The sequence below is a fragment of the Odontesthes bonariensis genome, chromosome 3 (genome assembly GCF_027942865.1).
Source record: "Odontesthes bonariensis isolate fOdoBon6 chromosome 3, fOdoBon6.hap1, whole genome shotgun sequence".
NCBI classification, from domain to species: Eukaryota; Metazoa; Chordata; class Actinopteri; order Atheriniformes; family Atherinopsidae; genus Odontesthes; species Odontesthes bonariensis.
Window position 1 is genome coordinate 6,928,130 of NC_134508.1, and position 26,451 is coordinate 6,954,580.

At 41.6% G+C, this 26,451-nt stretch overlaps 1 protein-coding gene across 2 annotated transcripts in view; it reads left to right on the plus strand.

The window, feature by feature from the left end:
• The first annotated feature begins 1,805 nt into the window (after window positions 1-1,805).
• raly (RALY heterogeneous nuclear ribonucleoprotein) overlaps window positions 1,806-26,451 on the plus strand; it is a 136,721-nt gene continuing 112,075 nt past the window's right edge. For both annotated transcript variants that reach the window (XM_075460163.1, XM_075460164.1), the window contains exon 1: window positions 1,806-1,887. The gene's annotated coding sequence lies outside the window, so the exon portion shown is untranslated. The remainder of the gene's footprint in view (window positions 1,888-26,451) is intronic.

Here is a 26,451-nt window from a genome sequence, read left to right on the forward strand (position 1 = left end):
TAAAAATGGCTTAACATACCCTAAGTAACGACATATTGAACTTCATATTTCTTTACGACAAATGTCAAAATGTGTCTGTCTTGCAGCATTGAATCTGGATGGGAGCAGCTGTTTGAACAATGCATCAGTTTGAATGAAGAGTATACTGTCATATATACATTATTTTTTCAAAAAGTGCTTTATCAGAAGGTTAACTGAGCAAGATCAAGTGGATATGCACAAAAAATCCAAATAATGATACAATGGATTACATTTCCAAAGAATTTGTTAAAGTGCCAGATGAAATCTGTCTAAATACTTGATACTGTAGATCACAGAATCCTGTTGCACAGGCTGGAAAACTGGGTTGGACTTTCTGGAGCGGTTCTTAACTGGTTCAGGTCCTACTTAGAAGCCGGAGTTATTTTTTTACAATTGGCAGCTATGAATCTGAGCGAGTGGCCATGACTTGTGGAGTCCCCCAGGGGTCAATGCTTGGACCTCTTCTGTTTAACTTGTGTATGCTCCCTTTGGGTCAGATATTGCAGAACTTTAACATCAATTATCACAGTTATGCAGATGATACACAACTTTATGTGTCTGTTACCGGACGACTGCAGCCCTGCAGACTGTGTCAGTGTCTGGAGGAAGTAAAAACCTGGATGAGAGAGAATTTTCTACAATTAAATGAAGACAAAACTGAGATCATTCTGTTTGGTAGCAAAGAGAAGAGGGTCAGCATTGGTAAATATCTTGAGACTCGGGACCTTACAATCATTGACCAAGTTCTTAACCTCAGAGTGTTGATAGACTCAGATCTGACTTTCAGCAGCCACATCAAAGCTGTCACCAAGGCAGCTTTTTACCATCTCAGAAACATCAACAGAATTAAAGGTTTCCTCTCCCAAACAGACCAGGAGAAACTCATCCATGCATTCATCTCCAGCAGACTCCATCACTGTAACGCTCTTTTAACTGGACTTCCCAAAAAGAGCATTAAACATCTGCAGCTCATCCAGAACGCTGCTGCTGGAGTTTTAACCCGGACTAAGAGATCTGAACACATCACAGCAGCTTTAAAATCTTTACTCTGGCTTCCAGTCAGTCACAGAATAGATTTTAAAAGCCTGCTGATGGTTTACAAATCCCAGAACGGTTTAGAGCCAAAATACATCTGCGATATGTTCAGAGAATATAAACCCAGCAGAGCTCTGAGATCCAAGGACTCAGGCCAGCTGGTCCAGTCCAGAGTCCAGACTAAACATGGAGAAGCAGCATTTAGCTGTTATGCTGCAAACAAGTGGAACAAACTGCCAGTGGAGATTAAACTCTCACCAAATGGAGACATTTTTAAATCCAGATTAAAAACATTTCTTTTCTTATGTGTCTATGCATAAAATCTGCACGATACCTTTTAACTTATCTGGACTGTTGCTTGTTTTTAAATTCACTTAAATTATTTTATTTGTTTCTCTTTATATTCTTTTATGTATTTTTAATGCTTCTTCCACTCCCTGCTGCAATGCTTTTATTTTATGTGAAGCACTTTGGATTGTTTTGTACATGAAATGTGCTATACAAATAAACTTGATTTGATTTGATTTGATAAAAAAAAAAAGAAGAATCCGCTTAAAGACGATAAAAGAAGGTGGTGCAGCAACTGAACTTTTCGGCGCGTGGTCCCTCAAAGCCATTTTCCTGACGGATGGGGTGGGGGTCCAGGCCGGCTCCCCTCCCTGCTGTTGCTCGTTGGTTTGCTCCAGTCGGCGCGCTGCTGCCTCTTCTCATCTCTCTTCTGCCCAACGTGCAGTCTGAGCTGCAGCTCGGGTACGGAGCGCACACGCACGGATCCTCACCGCCTGCTGCTTGTCGCTTCAGCATCTTTGAGCGTTTTTACCTCCTCTGGTGGTAGGTCAATTCTCCCCTTCTCATGTCTTCGCCTTCTTCTTTTTTTCTTTCTTTCTTTCTTGCTTTCTTTCTTGAGCGGATTGTAGGATTTCTCTGGTTTTCTGCGAGTCTTCACAGGAGATTTCACTTTTTTACGACCAGCGTTTTATAGCCTAAGTATTTATTGTTGTGGTCGGAGGGGAAACTCTTCTTTTCTTGGTTTTATTTACAATTTATTTTGGTTTTCTTGTTTTGTTGGTGATGTAATTTTCTTTCAGTGGTCCTATAAGATGTATTTGGATTCTTGGTGCATTTTGCTGTGAAGTTTGCGCCACTCTACTCCATTCCATCATGCTCCTCGTGTTACCTTTTTGAAGGAGTTATTTTAATTTCTCTTAGCTGAAATATTGTACGTGCACTTGCCGGAACAGCGCGTGGATGGTGATGATGATGATGGTGGTGGTGGTCAGGTGTTGCTCGGACAGCTGATCCTAACTACGGAACCGCTCGTGCGTCTGATGGGTTTTGTTTCCTGAGCTCTGTAATGAATCGCGGTGAGTGTCTGATTGTGCGTTCAAGCCGCACGCTAACACAGAGAAACGCACGAGCACTCACGCTTGTTTCACTGAAGCAGAGCAGGGGGAGCTGACAGCTCTGTCCTCAGATCCTGCTCCATGTTTCTCATGTGAAATATCAGCAGGTTGTCTGTTGGATCCTTTTTTTTTTTACATCACAGCATGCTGACTGACAGTATTTTTTTACTCGTGTGAAACCTTGATTTTGAACTTACCTGTCTGGAGATTTGATTTGGGATTCTCCCTTGAAGACCAAATCTGGAAATTACATTGAAAATCTAGCTTATTGGTTTGGCTGATTGGAAAACCTTGGTAAAGTTTATAGTAAGTTAAATTCCACATACAGAAATGAAGAGTTGGAAGTAATTGAAACCGAACTTTGTTTGGTTTTCGCACCTTAGGTTGTCTCCTTTTTGGCTGCAAATCCCAACAGTTCATCTCTAGGTTTTCACGCTTTTCTTTCTCATTTGGCTTCGAACCAAAATGGGCCCAGAGCAACGTTTTTTTTAATTTTTTAATTTTTTTTAGTGTTAACTGCTTTGAGATGAGCAGTTTGTGCTATTAAACCATAACAGACAATAGGGGGGTGCAAAAATAGCCTGGATATAGTGACGGGAAGATGACATTTTATAAATGTGATTGGCTATTATTCTAACAATCATGCAAAGTGGTTGCATTCAGCTCAGATAATTGTGATGAGGTGAATACATAATGGTTCTGACAAGCCTTGACTAAATGACAGCGAGGTGTGAGTGGCTTTATCTGCACAGCTTGGAAGGACATCATCTTCCCCACACGCACACTAAAAACATCTGTCTTTTAAAGCCACGGGGCTTCATAAATGAACAAGATGTTTACCACTTTCTCTGAATGCATTACATTTGCACTCATTACTAGTCTTGTTGCACGAGATATGAAGGCTTAGCCTACAGTGTGTGAGTAGTAGAAGGGATGTTGGATAAGTCCAACAAAAGCCTGGGGGAAATTATCCTATGGCAATGCCTTACATAGTGCCATGGCAACATGCTAATTTTGTGTGTTTAATGTGCAGAGCGTACAATGCTCTCTGTCAAATGGAGTTGGTGTGCATTACGATGCAGTCCTGGGCAGGACTCGGACCCAGGGGACGAGAGGAGTCTGCAGGATAAGATCAGTGAGGCTCCAGGCTGCTCTTGGAGTTTCTCGGTTGCTTGATTCTGAATAAGTCATGTCCGTATTATTCCCAACCACAATAGGTGTTTCGTACAATCGATATGATATGAATATGAATCTGTCTGTTGTTGCTGATAGATTTTGAGCAAATTTGGAAGCATAGTGCAAAAGTTTTAATTATTCCACAAGCGCTGAAATATTTCCATTTCCGCACATTTGTTGGAAATAAAGCAGCTTAATGCGTTTTTCTACTATAGGCAGTTTTAACAGAGTTTTGCAGTAACTCAATTCAGATGGATGATGGGTGAAGCTTTTTCTGAGACTTGCCACCAAATCAAATTGTTGCTCCCTCATACATGCTGCTGGATTTTGCATTTGTCACGTCCATCACTTTGCATAGAAATCAATCACATTGAGCTCTCTCACACAAACATAAAGCTCTCTTGCAGCAGGGAAGGAGGTGGTTCTGTTTGGCTGTTGAGGTCAAGGACAGTGATGTAAATTTGTATAATTGGAAGCTTTGTGGGCTGCTGTTTGTATTGAAACTTATTTCATTTGTTGTGATGAAACGATAATGTAATCATTGTAATGGAAAAACTATCCCAAATAATCAGTTGGCATCTCAAAAAATGTGAAACTATCAATATGATGTGGAGAATTGTCATGAAACATTACTTTGAGATTATTCTAATAGGCTAAATCATTATTATAAAGCATTATTAAAAAATCAAGTAAAGACTTGAGGTTTTTCTTCTATTCACATTGGTTAAAATGGGTCTACACGTGTATAATCTGCTGCAGATTCTTACTGCAGCTCTCCTTTAAATGTATTTCTATCTATTCGACCTTCCATTTGGGTGAACTTTATCTGGTTAACTTTGATCTGACCGGACTCTTTTGTAATATTTCCAAACACAATGCTACAACCAAATTCAAAAGGTCGCTGTTCTGCTAAAGAGAAGTCTTTTGTTAGTGGAGGTTTGAAGGTTTCATTTATCCCAGTAAGTTAACAGTAAGAGAGGTGCCAATCAATGAGTCCACCCACTCTGAGAAAACGTATGCGAGTGGGTGTTGGGGTTTTATAAAACCATCTATACTGAAGAAACGGCATTCAAATCTGCAGCTCCTCTGAGCTTAAAAGCCTGTGAATAGCTTGGTTGTACAGCCCATTTAATCTGATTCTCAGGACTGTCACTGACAAACGTGCAAATTTAGCAACTAGAGATTGTGATGCCACGATTCCCACGCAGACGTAGATCTGATATTTATTTAAGGATGACTTGGCAGGGTTTGTTTTCTGTTGAAAAGCTGTCATTTACCAAATTGAACAAAAGGATGTATCCTCCATGATGTATAACAAAGCAAGTCTGACTTTAAAGGGATAGTTCGCCTCTTTTGACATGAAGCTGTATGACATCTCATACTAGTAGGGCTGGGCGAGTTAACTCGTTAATTATTTAACGACGATAAATATTTTTATCGCGCGTTAACGCAGATTTGATTATTTATTTTATTATTGTAAAAGTCTGTTGCTCACAGGCTTTTATTTTGTAAAAGTCTGTTGCTGTCTGCTGTGGAACCGGAAAAGAAAGTAATCGGCGGATCCACCAAACATGGAGAAGGGTACGGAACTTTTACTCGGCCATTTTCATTTTAAAGTTCTTCCAGACGGCGGAGTCGACAGAACCAAAGTCATCTGTAAACACTGCCAAGTTGAATTGTCTTCTCAGCGTAGTAGTTCCAGTCTAAAATATCACTTAAAGGCAAAACACACAACTGATAGCAGCAAGTCATTCAAGGAAACAGACAGTGGAGCGAGGCTTCTACATAAAAACTACAGAAAGATGCTGATGTTAAAAGTGTGTTTGCACAACAAATGTTATGGCACTTTCATTCATATGGCAGCACATTTAAAATAAAACTAAATGCTAAAAGCTATACACTACTTTTGAATTCATTTTTGGATTTTGCGTACAAATGCGATTAATCGTGATTAATCAGGGAAATCATGCGATTAATTAGATTAAAAATTTGAATTGTTGCCCAGCCCTACATACTAGCAATATCATTTATGAACATCTTCTTGCCCCCTGCTGCGTCCTGTGAGCCGAGTTCCAGCCTCGTTTTGGTGTTGATGAAGGTAGTCCGGCTAGTTGGCTGGGGTTTAAAAAATAAAGTGTTTTGCTTCTCAAAACAATATGCGTTCCAAAGAGTAATACATTTGCATCACAAAATCATTCTCCAGGAAAAAGTCAGACCTCACAATCGCTTGGTCCGTGATACGAAGGGAGAGAAAATAGCATCAAGCGATTTTGAGGTCTGACTTTTTCCTGGAGAACGATTTTTTTGATGCAAATGTATTACTCTTTGGAACGCATATTGTTTTGAGAAGCAAAACGCTTTATTTTTTAAACCCCAGCCAACTAGCTGGACTACCTTCATCAACGCCAAAACGAGGCTGGAACTCTGCTCACAGGACGCAGCAGGGGGTAAGAAAATGTTCATAAATGATGTTGCTAATATGGGATGTCATACAGCTTCATGTCAAAAGAGGCGAACTATCCCTTTAATAGCAAGCCTTGAGAGGATAGATAAATGTGTGTTTAAGAAAAAATGTTGATTTACAGAGGGAATGCAGCACCTAGGACGCTACACTGTGGCAAAAGGGAAGCAAGATCAATTATTTTCTTTGCTTATCGATCCTCTGTGCTATTTTAGAGTCCTCTGTGCTGACACTCTTACTGTCAATATTTTTATTTAATGGTATGGATATGAATGGTATGAATGAATGGGAGGCCACACCCAAAGATGTGCATGTAAACCTTCTGATCAGTTAGAAGAAAAAAAATAAATAAAACATGAAAATTAATCAAATTAGCACAGCGGAGCACAGACACAGAGCTGAGTGACATGATGAAAACCGTTGTGCCCCCATCATTCACGCAGAGTTTCACTGCTCCTCATGTTCAGCCAGCTGAATTCACAGAATTTAGAAAAAAAATGAGGATGAATCGATAACGTCTTAGACTTAAACCTGGGCATGTTAATTATTTAGTGCCTCTGTGCTGATGATGAATACGTGTTGCTGCACTTGTGATCCCGACCTGAAGAACTCGTCTGCGTTTGGGATTTGTGGGGTATAGAGTGATTTAAGTTGAGTGATGTGAAACATGTCGAGGTTTTACGTTTTCATCAGTATGTTTTTGGTTGCAAATGCTTTTATTACGTACAGTTGAGCTGAAACTATAATGAAGTGTATTTGAACTTCACTCTTACATTAATAGATAATAAATCAGCCACAGGATTAAATGGGAAGTGATCATGCAACATATTTAAAACTATACATTGTCACGTTTGGTGCGTGTCGTGGCACGGAGAAGGTAGGACACAGATGCAGATATTTCCAAATAGGGGTGGGACGATATGCTTTGGTCACGATTCGATTGTATCATGATTCTTGATAATTGCGATTCTACAAGTATTGCGATTCGATATAATCAGTAATTGCAATTTTCTTCCTCCTTAAAAAACAAACAAGTTGAATCATAAACTTCTAGAATGAATATCGTTCCCATAAACAACGCACATCAGTCCGTATGACATTTATTTCAACTGAGACAAAAAGAGGTACTTAACATGTACAGCATTTTTTAAAGTTCACAGTTACAAAATGAATTAAAATGTCCACACGGCACAAATGTGGGCTAGTTTTAACATAACTTAATGTAATGAATTGATGACGTAATATAATCGATTAAGGGGAGAAAAAACAATTTTTAAAATCATCCCATTAAAAATCGCGATATGTACATGAATCAATTTTCCGCCCACCCCTATTTCCAAAACAAAACTTGATTTATTCCAAAAATTCAACAAAAGGCGCGGCTGAGCCGGAATACAAAAACTAAACTATTAAAACTATCAAAAAAAAGAAAACCTGACTAGAACTATGAAAAAAAAATTGAGTTAGGGCAAGAGAAACAAATGAAAACATGGCAAAAACTAAATAATAATTCAATTCAAATTCAATTCAAAAATACTTTATTAATCCCAGAGGGAAATTAAATGTTGATGTAGCTCAATTAAATCAAGGAGTTATTATAGATGCTGATGGCTATGGGCAGGAAAGATTTCCTGTAGCGGTCCGTTTTGCATCCAAACTGAAGAAGCCTTTGACTGAAGAGACTCTGTTTTCTGATAACAGTCTCATGGAGAGGATGTTCAGGGTTGTCCATAATTCTCTTGATTTTATGCAAAATCCTTCTTTGCATTATTGTCTCCAGAGGTTCCACAGTCGTCCCCAGAACAGAACCAGCCTTCCTTATCAGGTTGTTGAGTCTTTTTAGGTCCCTGGTTCTGATGCTGCTGCCCCAACAGATGACACAAGAGGAAATTACGCTCTCAACAACAGACTTGTAGAAGATCTGCAACATCTTGTTGCAAACCTTGAAGGACCTTAGCTTCCTCAAGAAGTACAGTCTGCTCTGTCCTTTCTTGTAGATGGCTTCACTGTTGTGTCTCCAGTCCAGTCTGTTGTCCACATGAACACCAAGGTATTTATATTCCTCAACCACCTCCACTTCTTCTCCCATGATGGAAACAGGGTTTGATCTGACCCTGTTTCTCCTGAAATCTACAATCATCTCCTTTGTTTTGTTAACATTCAAGATGAGATGATTGTTCCCACACCATGCCACAAAGCGGTCCACCAGCTCTCTGTACTCAGCTTCTTGTCCATCTCTGATACACCCGACAACTGCAGAGTCATCTGAATATTTCTGTAGATGACAGGAGTCTGACTTGTACTGGAAGTCTGAAGTGTACAGAGTGAAAAGGAATGGTGAGAGTACAGTCCCCTGTGGTGCTCCTGTGCTGCTGATCACCTGGTTAGACACACAATTCTTCAGTCTGACAAACTGTGGTCTGTTTGTCAGGTAGTCATTAATCCAGGTGATTGTTGAGGCCTCCACCTGAGTCTTCTGGAGTTTCAGACTAAGCAGATCAGGCTGGATTGTGTTAAATGCACTGGAGAAATCAAAGAACATGATCCTCACAGTGCTGCCTGCTTTATCCAGATGACAGTGGGTTTGTTGAAGCAGGTGTATGATAGCGTCTTCAACTCCAACTCCATGGCGATAAGCAAACTGCAGGGGGTCCTGATATGTGCTGGTTTGCTTACACAGGTGGGTCAACAGGAGTCTCTCCAGGACCTTCATGATGTGGGATGTCAGTGCAACAGGTCTGTAGTCATTGATATCTGAAGGGTGAGTTTTCTTTGGTACCGGAACCAGACAGGATGTCTTCCACAACAGTGGTACCTTCTCTTGGGTCAAGCTAAGGTTGAAAAGGTGTTGCAGAATCCCACAGAGCTGCTCTGCACAGGCCTTCAGGACTCGGGGGCTGACACCATCTGGACCTGCAGCCTTGTTCCGGTTCAGTCTTTCCAACTGCCTCTTCACCTGACTTCTAGAAACAGAAAAGTGGGAGGGGGAGGCAAAGGGGACAGCAGCATCTCCTGATTGGGTTGATGACAAACTAGTGGAAGCAGAAGAATCCATGACTGAGGTGGAGATGGAGATGTTACAGGAAAGCTGTGGGTCAGAGGAGGATGGGATGTCTCTTTGGCTGGCAACAGGATGGGAGGATGGTGAGCTTGTTCCTGAACTGAACCTGTTGAAGAATGTGTTCAGCTCATTTGCTCTGTCCAGACTTCCATCCATCCGATCCTCCCTCTGCTTGAGGCCTGTGATCTTCTTCATTCCTGACCACACATCTCTGATATTGTTCCTCTGCAGTTTACTCTCAAGCTTCTTTCTATACACCTCCTTGCTCTCTCTGATCTTGACTTTGAGCTGCTTCTGTATACTCCTCAGTAACTCCCTGTCTCGCTCCCTAAAGGCTCTTTTTTTCCTGTTCAATAGTTCCTTTAGCTCACTGGTGATCCAGGGTTTGTTATTAGGGAAGCATCTCACTGTTCTGGTGGGGATGGTGTTGTCCACACAGAAGTTTATATAGTCAGTCACACACTCAGTCATGGCATTAATGTCCTCTCCATGTGGCTTACAAAGAGAAATCCAATCGGTTGCATCAAAACAACCCTGTAAGGCTTCTTCAGCTTCCTCTGACCACTTTCTAACAGTCCTTTTTGTGACAGGTAGTCTCTGGACAAGGGGTTTATATGCTGAACAGAGAAAAACAAGGTTGTGATCTGATTTACCCAGGGGAGGTCTTGATTTGGAAATGTATGAATCCTTGACATTTGTGTAAAACAAATCCAATGTCTTGTTTTCTCTGGTAGAGCAGCTGACAAACTGTTGAAAAGTTGGCAGTGTAGCAGAGAGTGAGGCATGATTAAAATCACCAGATATTGCCACAAAAGAATTGGGGTGTTGAGTCTGTATCTTAGCAACAACGGAACTGATGACATCACATGCAGTGTCGGCAACAGCTGAGGGTGGAATGTAAACAGCCACCAAAACAACACTGGTGAACTCTCTTGGCAAATAATATGGACGAAAACTTACTGCCAATAGTTCAATGTCAGGACTGCAGATACGACTCTTCACAGTAACATGTCCTGGGTGACACCATCTGTTGTTGATAAGCACTGCCAATCCACCCCCTTTCCTTTTCCTGCTACTCTTTAAATCTCGATCTGCTCGTACAGTCAGGAAGCCCGGCAGAGAGACGCTGGAGTCGGGTATATGATCCTGTAGCCATGTCTCAGTAAAACACATAATGCTACATTCCCGATATTCTTGCTGAGTCCTTATCAAGGCTAAAAGTTCATCCAACTTGTTAGCTAACGATCTTACATTTCCCATGATGCAGGATGGCAGAGATGGTTTGAACTTCTTCTTTCTTTCTCTCCTCTTTACTCCTGCTCTGCATCCATGACGCCTCCTTTTCAATTCCAGTGGGATTTCTGGCTTCAGTTGTCGAATTATTTCTGCTTTTCCAATGTTATTCAGCTGCTCCCTGTTGTAAACCACCTTGTTGCTATGGTGATGCATCATGACAAAAGAGTAAAATATACAAAAGTATTGGGAAAAATTAATCCAGCTGCACAGCATCCAAGGCAGGAAGGAACAGTTGTCCAAAAAATGCAATTTCTTCCAAGAAATAACAGGAATGAAATTTAGAAAAAAAGAAAAATCTCAATGTGAGGTACAGAGCTACTCCAACATGCTGCCACCCTCAGCAGCGCATTCTAAAACAGTAACTAAACGCATTACCAAGACTCACAGACATGACATCCATTTCTTCAGCCAGAAGTCTGTACACATTGTTCTGTTTACTGGTACTCAAACTCAACCATTGTATCTGCACGAGCAGGAAAATATGTTTAGCCCTAATTTGAATGGGAAATATAAAAATGCCGAGTGTGTGCATCCTTTCTGAAGACGACCTCTTACTCAGCAATTTGTTGCGACTGCGTGGTTGCAATGCAGATGTGAAAGATCATAATTGAGACTTTGTATCCCCAAATAAGAAAGTGGTAAATAAAAAAAAAAGTTTATTTTTACATATACTTTGACTCCTACTTCCATGTTGACGTTAAGAACCTGAGATATTTCCTAGTTTGTCTCATCACATACAAACATTATTTTTTTTTTATTTAAGGCCTGTAACACATTCCAAAAAGTGTCTTTGAATTACTGTTTGGTTCCCGGGTCATAGCTATAAACCAAGTCACCAAGACAACCCTTAACATGAAGCTTGGGTCAAGGTTTATTCTGAATTGGATGCTTTCTCTCTCTGTTCGTTTGAGATCTGTGGTCTGAATAAGTGGTTTTAATGGGACCTTCAGGAAGAGCTCTGGGAGCAGTGGGTCACTGCACAAACATATTACTTAATGGGTATTCATACGTGCTTTGATGCCGTTTCCAGGGATATCTCAACACTATTGTACAATAACCTCTGTGAGCAACATTTTTTAGTTCAGTTCAATTAATAACTGCAGTGTCAGTTCACAATATATGCCATCTTAAGGCACTTTAGAAGAGCTCCATATAAGCTCAGTTATGTGCAGTAATTATTGCACTTCAGCTGGAATTCATCCATCCATCCATTCATTTTCTATACCTGCCTAATCCAACTCAGGGTCGCAGGGGGGCTGCGAGGCGGGGCGCACCCTGGACGGGTTGCCGGTCCATCACAGGCCATGTAGAGGGTCAGTTTAGAGTCGTTTTTGGGCGGTGGGAGAAAGTACCCACAGAGAACCCACACATGCATGCGGAGATCATGCAAACTCCACACAGAAAGGCCCCCCAGGATTCACACCAGGATCCGTTTTGCTGTGAGGGAACGGTGCTAACCACCACTCCACCATGCATCCTTGATGCCCCTCTTCAGGGCTGACCTGAAGAGGGGCATCAAGGAGGCCAAGCACAGCCACAAGCTTAGGATTGAGGAGCACTTCAAGAACAACTCCGACCCCCGACGCATGTGACAGGGCATCCAGGCCATAACTGACTACAAAGCCACCAACACCATCCCAACATCCGATGACGCTTCCTTCCCAGACGAGCTTAACAGCTTTTATGCTCGCTTTGAGAGGGACAACCAGGAGCCAACCATCAAGGCTGTACTCATGACAGGACACCAACCCCTCACCCTCTCCTCCACCGACGTGTGCACCGCACTGAGCAGGACCAACGCACGTAAGGCTGCTGGCCCTGATGGCATCCCTGGACGCGTACTTAGGGCCTGTGCTGGGCAGCTGGCTGAGGTCCTGACTGACATTTTCAACCTGTCTCTGGACCAAGCAGTTGTCCCCACATGCTTCAAAACCACCTCCATCGTGCCGGTGCCAAAACATTCCAAAGCTGAGAGCCTCAACGACTTCCGCCCTGTCGCACTCACGCCCACCATTATGAAGTGCTTCGAGAGGCTGGTCCTGGCTCACCTCAAAACCTGCCTACCTCCCACACTGGACCCCCTCCAATTCGCCTACCGCCAGAATAGGAGCACGGAGGATGCCATCACCACGGCACTACACTCCGCCCTTTCTCACCTGGACAATAACAACACCTACGTGAGAATGCTGTTCATAGATTTCAGTTCAGCATTCAACACCATCATCCCCTCAAAACTGATAACCAAACTCAGCGACCTAGGTATCAACGCTTCCCTCTGCAACTGGGTTCTGGACTTCCTAACCAACAGACCCCAGTCTGTTAGGCTAGAAAAGCACACCTCCTCTACCCTCACCCTGAACACCGGCGTCCCACAGGGCTGCGTGCTGAGTCCTCTCCTCTACTCCCTCTTCACCTACGACTGCACACCTGTACATGTTTCCAACACCATCATCAAGTTTGCTGACGACACAACGGTGGTGGGCCTCATCAGCAACAATGATGAGGTGGCGTACAGAGAAGAAGTTCAGCATCTGGCAGAGTGGTGCGCTGACAACAACCTGGCCCTCAACACCAAGAAGACCAAAGAGCTCATTGTGGACTTCAGGAAGAAGAGTGGCACACACACCCCCATCCTCATCAACGGGACGGAGGTTGAGCGTGTCACCAGCTTCAAGTTCCTGGGTGTCCACATCTCTGAGGACCTCTCTTGGTCTCTCAACACCTCAACTCTGGTTAAGAAGGCACACCAGCGTCTCTTCTTCCTGAGGAGACTCAAGAAGGCCCATCTGTCTCCTCAGATCCTGGTGAACTTCTACCGCTGCACCATCGAGAGCATCCTCACCAACTGCATATCGGTGTGGTATGGTAGCTGCTCTGTCGCGGACCGGAGATCACTTCAGAGGGTGGTGAAAACCGCCCAACACATCACAGGTTCTCCACTCCCATCCATCGAGGCTGTCCAGAGCAAGAGGTGTCTGCGGAAGGCGCGCAGCATCGTGCAGGACAGCTCTCACCCCAGCCACAGACTGTTTACCCTCCTCCCCTCTGGGAAGCGCTATAGGGTTCTCCGCTCCAGGACCAGCAGGTTCAGGAAAAGCTTCCTCCCTGCAGCGGTCACCCTGCTGAACTCTCAACCTTGGTGCCCCCCCCCACACACACACACACACACACCCAGAGACTGTGGATTGCAACACAAACCCCCTCAGCCACTGAACCTTGCACTGAACTGAACTGTTAGTACTGCATTTTCCCACTATAGTGTATTCACTCGTATTGTATTTATCTTTTTCCATTTATTTTATTTAATCCATTTATTCCATAATACCTCACTGTGTAACTCATTGTAATTATTCCAATCTACCTTTTCATCTACATTTGTATTTATTCACCATCTCATTCATGCACATACTCTGCACTTTAACTGCTTGCATTTATTCACTACTACACTTTACTTAACATATGCACATACTCTGCACTTTAACTGCTTTTTTGCACTTCTGGTTAGATGCTAAACTGCATTTCGTTGTCTCAGTACCTGTACTCTGTGCAATGACAATAAAGTTGAATCTAATCTAATCTAGTTCAATCCAGTTCAATATTAAGATAGATTAAGATCAGATTTATTGTCATGCATACACACGAAATTTGTCCTCCACTTTTAACCCTTCCAGGTTGGCATGCACATGCACAGGGTCACACACTCATAGAGACACATGCCAACCTGGAGCGGTGGGCAGCCATTCGCAGCGCCCGGGTTGGCCTGTCACGATAACAAATTTTGCTGGACGATAAATCGTCTCAGAAATGATTGCGATAAGCGATAATATTGTCGTTCTGAGATAATTTTCATCTAATACAATGATAATGGTATAATAATGCAGGTACACCGTTTCAAAGAGAAATACACTTTTATTTTTAAAGAATATTTAACACTAGAACACAATAAATGAACAAACAACCAAAAACAACAAACAAAATGGACTGCAGTCTGTCAAATGTTTGCAGCATTCGTTGAAATGCTGGCTGTTCGACGATGCTAAAGGGCAGCATCTCTTTAGCAATGAAGCTAACTCCACTGTCTGTGAGTGTAACCCATTTCGCACTGTCCTGTTTGTACTTGGTTTGTCGACTAAACGCCCCAGTGACTGCGCTCTGTCGGGAAGAGGAAGACGGCCCACTTGTTGTGTTTTTTTGTCCCAACTGGGAAAACTGCAGCGGATGATTGTGTTTTAGATGCATGTTTGTTGTGTTGACGCTTTTAATTGCGACTGTTTTCAAAAAAATGCGACACACCGACTCGCACACGTTCGCATTCGCTTTAAATCCGAAATGCTCCCACACTGCAGCTGTCGCGTTTGGCGTAGAAACCAATTCCATCTTTTTTGTCTTTATTAGGCGTAGCGTACTCGAACTCGCAGCTAGCTTTCTCTCTGCCCGGTGCCCACCGGTATACTTCTCACGCGGCTCTTTAGCTGCACTCTGTGGTGGGCTACGCCAGTAGCCCCGCCTCCCCACACACCATGTGACTGACATGAGAGTTCACTCATCGTTACTCTTAAGGACCCGAGAGGGAGAGAGAGAGACGAGGAAAACAAACAAGCATGCAAATGGCATTTATCGCGGCCAGAAAAGTGATCGAGCTAATTTTAATTATCATGCGATTAATTGATTTATTGAATATCGCGACAGGCCTATGCCCGAGGCCTGCCTCAAGGGCAGTGACAAGGAGGTGGACTGACACCCCTCCAGCTGTCAGTTCCACCAATCTTTTTGAGTGGGGAGAGTGGGAATCGAACCTGCCAACCCTCTGGTTATTGGACAACACGCTCGAACCACTGAGCCACGGCCGCCGTGGTCCAATTCGTTGTGATTCAGTTCTCCCTGAAACCACAGCGCTGCATCATATCAGCTGCCCAACAAAAAAAAAAAAAAAAAAAAAAAAAAAAAAAAAAAAAAAAAAAAAAAAAATCGGCAAAACCAAAACAAGCAGGTTCACACGTTCCTTTTTAACAAAGTGGTGTTCTGTTTGTGTCCTTCTTTTGATTTTCTGACAGCTGAGCTCATGAACATGTTCCAGCTGACAGACTGCTGATGCACTTTACTTGGCTGACTGGTTGTTTACTCTTCGTCTGTATCGCTTCTCTCTTCATTTTAGTGTCTTCGTCAGCATCTTCCTTTCCATTCTCTTCAATTCTTGAGCTCTTTCTGGCTTTGCTAAAATCCTCAGCTAACTTCTCATTAGTGTAATTTGCCTGCGCTTGCCTACATTGCTACATTTAGACATCCCGTCTGCCCGTGTGTGCAGGAGTGAGGAGGTGTCCTGTCATTAGAAACTCAATCACCTCCCTGATTCAGCAGAAACTGCCAGAGACCTTGGTTGCCTCCTCCTCCTCTTTCTTCCATCTGCTGATGTACTCTTCTTCCTCTTCTCGTGTACCTTTTGTTTCTTTGATCATTTGTTATGATTTTCCCCTTTTGCTGTTGGTGCAGTTTGAATCCAGCAGACTGAACCTCCTCTCCTGCGGCCTCTGACCAAAAATGTTTCGGTTGATGTGAGTACCTGGTAAATGTTTTTCATGATGTACTAAGTCACATCTGATTAGTTTTGGACCACAGTCCAAAGGCAAAGAAACTGCTTCGTTTTAAACGCTGTATTCACATTAGTTCCTGTAGTGTACAAAAAGATCCCTTTTTTCCAAATTTCAATCTCAATTTTACATATTAAGTATTTTCAAACTCGTTTCCTTTGTCAATATCGACTGTATATACAAATAATATCCCCAATTTAGTATAAAATCCTTCATAATTCTTCTCAGTTAGCTGTTCGTCAAGTTGTAGATGAATGAGAAAGTGATGGTGCAGCGATAATGAACGCTGATGGCAATCAGCTAATGTAACTGTGATTGCGGTGCTTTGCCTGAGCTCACACGTTGTGGAAACATTCTTTAGGAACTTCTAATTAATTAAATCTCAGCATGCCAGCTTAATTTCTCGCAAGCTTCACCACTAAATATTTTTCTGTCAAAAAAGGACGTCAGACTGCAAAAAAACCCAAGCTGCTGTGCTACAGTCTTCTATATTCATGTATTTATAGTATTTGTGACTGAAATTGAACAAAACCATACAGGACAAAGCAGTTTGGCTGAGTACTTTGACGTAGAGTAATGCGAGGAAGCGCATTATGGCAATTAATGTTAAAGCCCAGCGTGTGCGATGGAACATAAAAAGGAGACCGAACACTGGGTTTCAGGGTTTTATTTGCCAAGAAAGTAGCTGAGTTCAAGATTCAGGGGATAGGATGCAATGCAACAGTAAGCATAGTTGGGATCCAGCAGCAAGAGAAGGTAAGGGAGCAGGAAAAAGACAACAAAAAGAGAGGGTTCAGAAGGCTATAAGAAAAGTAAGGTATACAAAAAGAGCGGGGAAAAATGTGAGAGTGGAGATAGTAGGAGAGCATGAGAATTTTTTGTCTTATATGACTATTAAAGTCAGGCTGGTGCTGAATTATAGATACAGCTGGTGTAAAATTTTCATGAAAATGTTACTAAGCCTTACGAAGATTAGTCAAACAACTTCCAACTGACCTGACAGGAGGAGGAGGAGGAGGGGGGAGAGGATGCACGGAAGAGGAGGTGAGTGGAAGGAAAAGGATAACGAGTGGGGAGGCAGGGAGGAGATGAAGGGGTGACAGACGAAGCAGAATGGGAATGGGAATTGGAATGAGTTACAGGTAAGCTGAAAATCGTTGCTGCCACTGAAATCTTGTAAAACCTGAAAATCATCTTATTTTTAAGCTAAATTTAAATTTCTGGTTAAATATAGATTTTTTTTCTGGGGGGGATGGATATGCATCAAAGTTTGTGGTGAACTTTGCGTGTGTCTTTTTACGAGTTAAAATCAAAGACCAGATGCAATGTGTGTAATAAAATAAATAAATAAATAAAATATATACATTTTTATTAGGGCTGGGCAAGTTAACCCATTAATTGTTTAACGCCGATAAATATTTTATTTATATTTTATTTTGAGGGCTTTTGTGCCTTTAATGGATAGGAAAGTTCAGAGAGACAGGAAGCTGAGGCCCGAGAGAGGGGGAACGACACGCAGCACAGGGCCGTCTGATGCGGGACTCGAACCGGGGCCAGCTGCAGCGAGGACTATAGCCTCTTGTACATGGGGCGCCTGCTCAACCCGCTATGCCACGGACCAGCCCTGTTTTATTATTTATTTTATTTTGTAACAGTCTGTTGCTCACAGGCTTTTATTTTGTAAAAGTCTGTTGCTGTCTGCTGCGGAACCGGAAAAGAAAGTAATCGGCGGATCCACCAAACCTGGAGAAGGGTACGGAACTTTTACTCGGCCATTTTCATGTTAAAGTTCTTCCAGACGGCGGAGTCGACAGAACCAAAGTCATCTGTAAACACTGCCAAGTTGAATTGTCTTCTCAGCGTAGTAGTTCCAGTCTAAAATATCACTTAAAGGCAAAACACACAACTGATAGCAGCAAGTCATTCAAGGAAACAGACAGTGGAGCGAGGCTTCTACATAAAAACTACAGAAAGATGCTGATGTTAAAAGTGTGTTTGCACAACAAATGTTATGGCACTTTCATTCATATGGCAGCACATTCAAAATAAAACTAAATGCTAAAAGCTATACACTACTTTTGAATTCATTTTTGGATTTTGCGTACAAATGCGATTAATCGTGATTAATCAGGGAAATCATGTGATCAATTAGATTAAAATTTTTAATCGTTGCCCAGCCCTAATTTTTATAAATTCAGTGAGGAGGTGAAATGAACGAGGAGGAGGACTAAGAAGCCGAGCATAACTAAGAAGAAAATGGGACTGAAATATTTGCCATACAGAAAAGATACAAAGAAACAAAAAAATAGGAGATTAAAGCAGGAGGGGAAAAAAAAGAGGATGACATGAAAAAGTAAATGCACAAAGATTAGAAGATGGAGGGAAAGGGGTGTAGGGAGTGAGAGGAGTTGGGTAAGGATGAGCTGAAGAATGATGGGACTGAATGTTGCTGTGTGGTAGATGGAGGAGGCAGGGGAAATGGAATGGAGAGGAATGGAAGAAAATACTTGAGGAGTGTGTTTGTTGCAGCCTGCTGTCATCATATTCTCAAAATACATTTCTCCTGAGAAAGCGGTTTAATTTTATTTTTTTCTTCCTCCTGACCTCTGCTTTTACAGACTTGATATAAAACTTGTGGTTTATAATGGGATAAGATACCATGAGCTTGTCCAAACCTTTCACAGGCCTATCTAACTAAAGCTCTGCTGGGACATTAACATTCATCTTAGTTGATCTAACGGCAAACAACAAGCTGACAGCTCGAAGTATAAATGTGATTATACCTCAGATGTGTCATGCCCGTATAACAAAATATTTTAAAGACACAAACACACAGATGGCTTATACCAAAGATATGTGAAATGAGCCCAAGTTTACACCCTATTACCTCGTAGAGGCACTTGTTAGTGTCGTCATGGTGACAGGCCATTTGACTGTATGTTCTTGAGTCTTTTTCATTTCATGTTTATCAGCCTGCTTGGTGACAGGTACTGCTCCTGGTGATGGTGATAACATCCCCACTTCTGTCAGCAGAGCAGAGAAACGAGTTGTATTGTTGTTTTTAGGTACATCAGGTGGCCCGAAACATCTATTCTCCTAACCTTAACCGAGTCTTTTTGCTGCCTTAACCTAACCAGATACAGACGGAAAGCAAAACTAACGACAATATGCCTTAATCAGACGAAACGATAACTGAAAACGGGAGTAAAAACCCTCCAGAATAAGGAAAAAACTGCAGTCAAATAAGAATCTACCGAGGGTATCTAAGCTAAAAGTGTTGGATTCATTCTGCTCTTGAAGTGATTTTACTCACCATCTCAGTACATGGTTATAAGGACAGGGAAAGAAAGATGATAACAAGACAAACTAGAACTGTGGAGTTCTAGAAGTTGCAGATGTGGTGATGGTGTCATTAAACAAGCTTTTGCATCAGGTGGGGGTTTGCGGATGGGATCCATTTGCTTAACACACATTTTTGAGGTGGTTCGTACCAGCTTGGCACAGGTGGTGCAATGCTGTGTGTCACTGGTAGAAAAACAAGAACACATCTGTTTTTTTTTTTTTATAAATGTAGATAACTAATTTCTTCTTTTTTTTTGCCAATGGAGCAGGGAAGTGAGATCAATCATAAATTATTAGTCTTCACTCACGAGGAAATGCAATTAAAGTGTGAAATGGGTGTTAGTTTTAAGTTGGACGCAGCTTCTATTTTCTTTTTCTTTTTTTTTGCTTGTGGTTTTAATAATCTTTGATTAATTAAGCAGCTACTCTGAATTTGTAGCAGCTTGACAGAGTATAATGGGCTCCAAGTTCACCATCTCTTCTGAGCAATTACAATCCATTATCAGGGGAGCATAAATTAATGTACAGTTTTTTGTGGCAGTTACTCAAAAAGTTTGCACTAAGACCTAGATTAATCCTAAACTTTGTGTAAGGGCTATAAAAAAAAGTCAGAAAATAAAAATGGGTGTATTGTTTTGGGACCATAAATGTCTGTATATTTCAGTACAGTCCATGCTACAGGTGGTCTGGACCAAAGTGGTGCACCCACCCAACAGACATTGCCATCCCAAATGCTACACTACTAGCTGGATAAAAGCATGACGGCTAGATGAACAACACAAACCCTCCAACCATCACTGCGGCTGTATTTTGCTTTTTTTCTTGCAGAGGTGTTAAACGGTCTACGTTTTGATTATTGTTAATGGAAAACTGCGATGCCTCGTGGACACAATTGCAATTTACTGAGAGGAGATAGAGGAGGGAAGAAGGATGGAAGGGCAAAATAATAAAAACAAAAGAGTTGCTCCATTGACGCGCGTGTTAAGGTGCATGTGTCAGAAGAAACACTGATTGGTTCAGACTCATTTCTCTGCAGCTCTTTGACTGCAGCGAGGGAAAACACAAACGCTCAGCTTCAATACCTGCACTGTTTTGACCTTCTGCTGTTTAGCTGATAACCAGTTAATTAATGTGTCCGAGAACACACACACACACACAAAGCGCATGCATATTACATTTGTGTGTTTGCATGCAACGTAAAACTTTGCAAAATCCTAAATAAATGGTCAAATATGTGTATTTGTATATGTACAGTCTAATTTATTTCCCCAGGCATTTTAGGGTATTTGCATTTACAACATCATTGGCTAATTTCCTTTTTAACAACACTGTTTATAGTCATTATCTGTTTAGCATGGACTGTTGCTCTGTTTTCTTTGACAAGCTAATTAGCTGGAAACTCTGCTGTTCCAATTGATTGACCACCAAAAATGAACATGACGCACACTGTATGCTGGGTTGAAATAATAGTAATTCAAAAGTAGGAAATGAAATCAAGTTGGGAAGCACAAAAATGTATTACAAAACGCAGATATTACGAAAAGGTTGTAATAAAGGACGTGGGAGATTAACAACTGGAACTATTTCTCAGTTTAGATACATTAGATGGATTTGCTCACTGCAAAATGTGAAATAAGTCACAAAACGCCAAATTTGTATTCATGCTTATGAACATGAATTATGTATTTTTTTTCACACCACCCACTAAAACTTTAATAATTTTAAATTTCAGCAGGACATCTGGTGTTGTGTGTCCAGCACATTATGTGTGTATAGTTGAGATGGCGGCACGGTTCAGCCCATTATCCAGGAGGTACAGTGTTTTTATTTTTGTTTGTTTGGGTTTTTTTAACCTTGAGTGAGTAGTTTTGTTTGCCTGCCCATAACCAAAGCGCAAGGAAATGGCAACTGAATCCTAAAATGACATTTCAAAGCAAAGTTTCTTTAAAACATCAGTGGTTCGGGCGAGTCAAACTGGGTTCTTCGGCCTGACACCACGCTTAAGACAATCCAGACTCTTTTCATGTGTCGTTCCACGATGGTGGAATGACCTACCGAGCGCTACCAGAACAGCGGCGTCCCTGAATATCTTCAAGAAACTCTTGAAGACCCAGCTCTTCAGAGAGCATATCCTATCCTAGCACTTACCCTGTACTTCCCTACCCCCTCTACTGCACTTTATATTTCTGTACTTCCCTCTATGCCTGCACTCTATCGCTACACTGTCACCTCTGACAGAGTCTGACTCGTGGTTTCCTTGTAGCTTATTGTTAGCTTTGATATTAGCTGTAATGTTATATATGTTTTAGGGCTGGGCAACGATTAAAACTTTTAATCTAATTAATCACATGATTTCCCTGATTAATAACGATTAATCGCATTTGTACGCAAAATCCAAAAATTAATTCAAAAGTAGCGAATAGCTTTTAGCATTTAGTTTTATTTTAAATGTACTGCCATATGAATGAAAGTGCCATAATCCGACCTATAATTTTATAAATAAATAAATAAATAAAACAAATAAATATATATATATATATTATATTCATTTATTTATTTATTTATTTATAAATAAACCTATAACTGTAGCATAATCCGACCTCCAAAAGCAGACATTGTTGCCCATTTATTGTAATTCAACTTGTATCATGACTGCTTTGACACTGGTTTTCTGTGTGTATTTGTGTGTGTTTGAATTAACCAAAAGATCACAACAAATTACAAGCTCATGACCCACCATGAATACTATTAAATCTGCAAAAACAATTGATCATATTTTTCCTTGGTTCCATTATTCACAAATGCTACCTCATGTTTTGCAGTTTAGATTTGCAAAACAAATCTTTTTCTGTAAATACTTGTAGGAATACAAGTATATGTACACGTATATGTAATATATGTAGGAATAATGTACTGAATGTTACACCATCTCTGCGGTGTTGAGTGACACCAACCACCGGCAAGCCTTCCACCCACACGTTTTGACTGACAGCTGCTCCCTGGGAATATGTAGTGCAAAACTAATACAGAGCAAAGTGGATTTCAAGATGTTTCTTTGACCTTTAACGCACGCTGTTGTAACTACCTCTGTCTCATTAAAGGAAGAGGAAGTTGAGATGGTAAAAGATGATACTTATCAACCAGCCTCATCATTTGTAGTTATTTAATTTCAGTGGCTGTCGGCGCTTCTCCACTTGGCTGCATTAGTAATGTATGTTATTCCATAAAACATTGCCCTGTCGATAGCCGCAGCTTAACTGCTGCCAAATGCTTTGGCTCCCATTTCTTTCATCCATCATCCATTTATTCATCATAAACCCCGGTCCTCTCATCCAGCTGCCACCCGCGGTTCCTGGAACGCTGGAGTTTATCTGCACCTTTTGATCCATCAGGTTGGTCATGCTAACGGGATTGTCTGTGTGTCATTTATCAAATGTCTGACATTTAAACTCTCTGCACAAACCTTAACAATGTATTTGCCTGTACTATGTGGCATGACCTAAGCTGCTTTCACTTGTGCACCTTCATTCATCAATCGTTAGCACTTTAATGTAAAAGTTGGGCATCGAAAGAGTGTTATTCTAGGTAGAAACTGTCACGAGGTTAACATTTGTACAATATAGAATATTTGACACATACAGTGAAACAAATGAAAAGTCTTCACCTTAAAACTTGGAGAATTTTCAGGTTTGAGCCTCAGAGTGGTCAGTTAACTGTCATTCTAACTCTTTCAGGTTAGCTTAGATTGTAAAACTACTATCGTTTCTATTCTGAAACCAAATGTAAGCATGTCATTCCCTTATTGCAAGCAGTTTCAGGGCCCTAGACTTCAGGACCCAGGTCTCTAGGGCGATAATGAGTTAATATTCAGACTTGTTAGATCGATTCTTTCATTGGATGCTCAAGAACAAGCCGGAGTAATCTCAAGTTAAATTAAGTCTTTATTTGTGGTAACAAATGGAGTATATCAGCGCTGGACCCAGTATGACAGACCTCTCGCAGGAAATCCGTCAGACAGAGCCCCGATTTCCGGTAACATTTTGTATTTATAGGCCTCATTGTTTCACATAGGTTGGACCCCTTGTCGACCAAATATGATTGGATATGAGTAGGTTCAACATGCTTCGTCATATTCTCTGAATAAGCCAAATAATGTCTCTGAATAAGCCAAATAATGTGTGTGTGAATCTTGCACCTGCTTTCCCAGGCTAATTGTTTTGTCTCCCCATTCCTGGATCAGTTAAGGTCATGTCTCGTGTCCATCGTGGAAAAGTACAGCATTTAATAAAGCCAATTTTAACAATTCCCCCTTTTGTCATGATTCTATCATGTCAAATGACTGGAATGCCAAAAGTTGTTTGTGGCAGGTTTAGTGCCACCGTGGGTTCTCCCCAACACACACACGGACCACTCGTGGAAGTTTGACCTTTTATTAAAGACACCCGGCTCACTCGCCGGCACGCAGGGGACGATCCCGTCTTTTCTGTGTGTTGCTTGGGCTCTCCTGTCTTCTGACGTCTCTCTCCAGGTCATCTCACCCTCCTTCCACCTCTCGCCCGGGCCAGCACGCTACTGATAAAGGGGAGAATGATTAGCCGACGATGTGCAGGTGTGCCCATCATCTCCCCTCCCACTGTCCTCTGAGCCCTTTCCACCTCCCCTCTGCACCCGATGCACCACGCCCCCCTCCACATTGTTCTAAAATGTACATTTCCCCAACACTACACAGAAAGTATAAGCTGGAAACAGTGTTGTGACACATCATTTTGTGGTTGTTTAGCTAAATTCACAATCTTATTCCAATACCTGAATTTTGGGACCGATACATCCGACACTGGAGCACCTTTACTTGAATATTGGTTAGGATTATTGTTGTGGTGTGGGTGCTGCGTAAGGTCAAATAAGGCTGTAGATGACCACATAGCACTTCTTATTATTACCAACTGGTCTGTTGTCAGTGATGGTGCAAAGAGATTTCAGCATTTAAACTTTGTTTCAGTGGTAAAAAATTAAGCTTCGCTGACCTCGCATCCCGCTCGGAGAAAAAGTAAAAGTAATGGATTTTCATCAAATTAAACAAATACCTCAGGGACTGGACTCCCAAATGAAAAACGACTGTCAACTTTTCAAGTGTCAGAAAGATTGCTTTCTCAATTTCCCAAAGAAGAAATTTGCTGGTCAGCAAAACGTTCGATACATGATACATCAACTATTCAATAAATATACCCCTCTGCTCTTTCTCACTCTTTATATATTGTTCCTGACTGAATTAATGGATGGTGTTTTTTCCCTGAGGAAGCTGAGAGGACCACTGTTTTTCCAGCTTTTTTGATGGATGCAGAGAGGATGCAACAGAAGAGGAGGGGCTGCGGGACTACCAGCATAGAAGGAAAATAAATATAGATATAAAAAAATATGCGCAAACCTGAGTGAAAACCTTTCCCTGTGTGCTGAGGATATTAGGTATGGTTTCAGGAAAATTCCCTACCCTAGATAAGCTTGAACACGTCCTCCGGGTATAAAAGAAGAAGCAGCTACAGCTGCCAGAAGGGCTTCAACCAAGTATTAAGTGGAACGTCTGAATATTTACATAAGCAGAATTTTTCAGTGGTGGGATTGCTGCAAAGCGCCCTATATTCTATTGTAACAAAAAAAAAAACAAGAAGGAAATTATGAACCTTCCTTTTTTTTTTGTCAAAGAACTGTTTGATGTAGAATAAATATCAAATCAAATCAAATTTATTTGTATAGCACATTTCATGTACAAACAGTTCAAAGTGCTTTACATAAAAAATAGTGGAAGTGTAAAAGGTAAGTGACTGAAAAGTGGGAGACACAGAGGATATCAGTAATCACTCTGTTCAGACTGTTAGTCTTAACGTCTTTGCCTGAGCTATGAGTGGTTACGCATTATGAGGCCCGAGTCGTTAATTCGAACCTCGCCTGTTCTGCTGTTTTTGGGTGTTATGATTTACGCATTGTATTGGCACAGGTTGAGGAGTTGTGGACAGGAGGAAGGCGGGAGATAAAGTCCACAGGCTTAGTTAGCTCAGTTTAGCTGAGGCAGCTATGTGTATATTCCTGCAAGTGTGAGCACATGTTTGATGCTTGCATGTGTCGCCACCATGTCTAACGCAGTGTGCCGTGCCATCCACCAAAGCACCGAGTTCTAGTCCAATCAGGTCCTCCAGCCTTCTACATCAAAGACACCCTCACAAATAGCGATTACTTTCAGGTGTCAGCTCGCCTCTGCTCACACAGCCCAGAAGGTCAGGTGGAATAATGTTCTACATGGCGGCATGTGTTTTAATACGTGGCTGCATGTGTGTGAAGAATAAACCGATGCTTCAGTCCCACTCAGAAGATCACCACAACCTTGTTTTTCATCCTCCAAACACTTGTGAAACAGTTCACAAATGCGCTGACGGATTTTAAACAAATAAAATAACGAGCCTGTAAGAAGATAGTTGTTTTTTTTTAATGTCAAAGTTCCTATTGAAGGACTTTCTTTCAGGCACTGACTGTCAAAATAAGAAATTTTAGTCTTTTTATTCAATCGTTGCAGGAAATTTTGCAAATGACACACTAGTTACTCTGTAAGCAATAACTGCTCAATCAAAAAACATTCACGTGCACATTTCCTCATAGTTACAGAGTGTTTCTAGCCTGGGAATTCCCATGCTGCTTTGCGCTCGATTTCATTCTCACTGCAAAGTCAGGAACCATCACAGAACGGGGGGGGGGGGCTTAGAAAGTGTTTCGGAGTAGATTCAACCTGGGGTCATTTGAACCGTGACATCCAGCCAAGTAGCCCACCCGAAGTTTTTCCGATATTGGCTGAACATCAGCTGAGTTACTGAGTTATCCCGAATAGCTTAGTACAAGCGCTAACGGACCCTGGCAGTATCTCCAAAATTACCACACTAAAATCACATGCCATGACACCAAACTTCTACAGTAGTACAAATATGGTCTGTACTCACAAAACGATGCATTTGGAAGTTTGTACATAGTCCAGGAGTTTATTATTATCACCAACACAAGCCTAATAGCTTCTCTGCAGCTAAA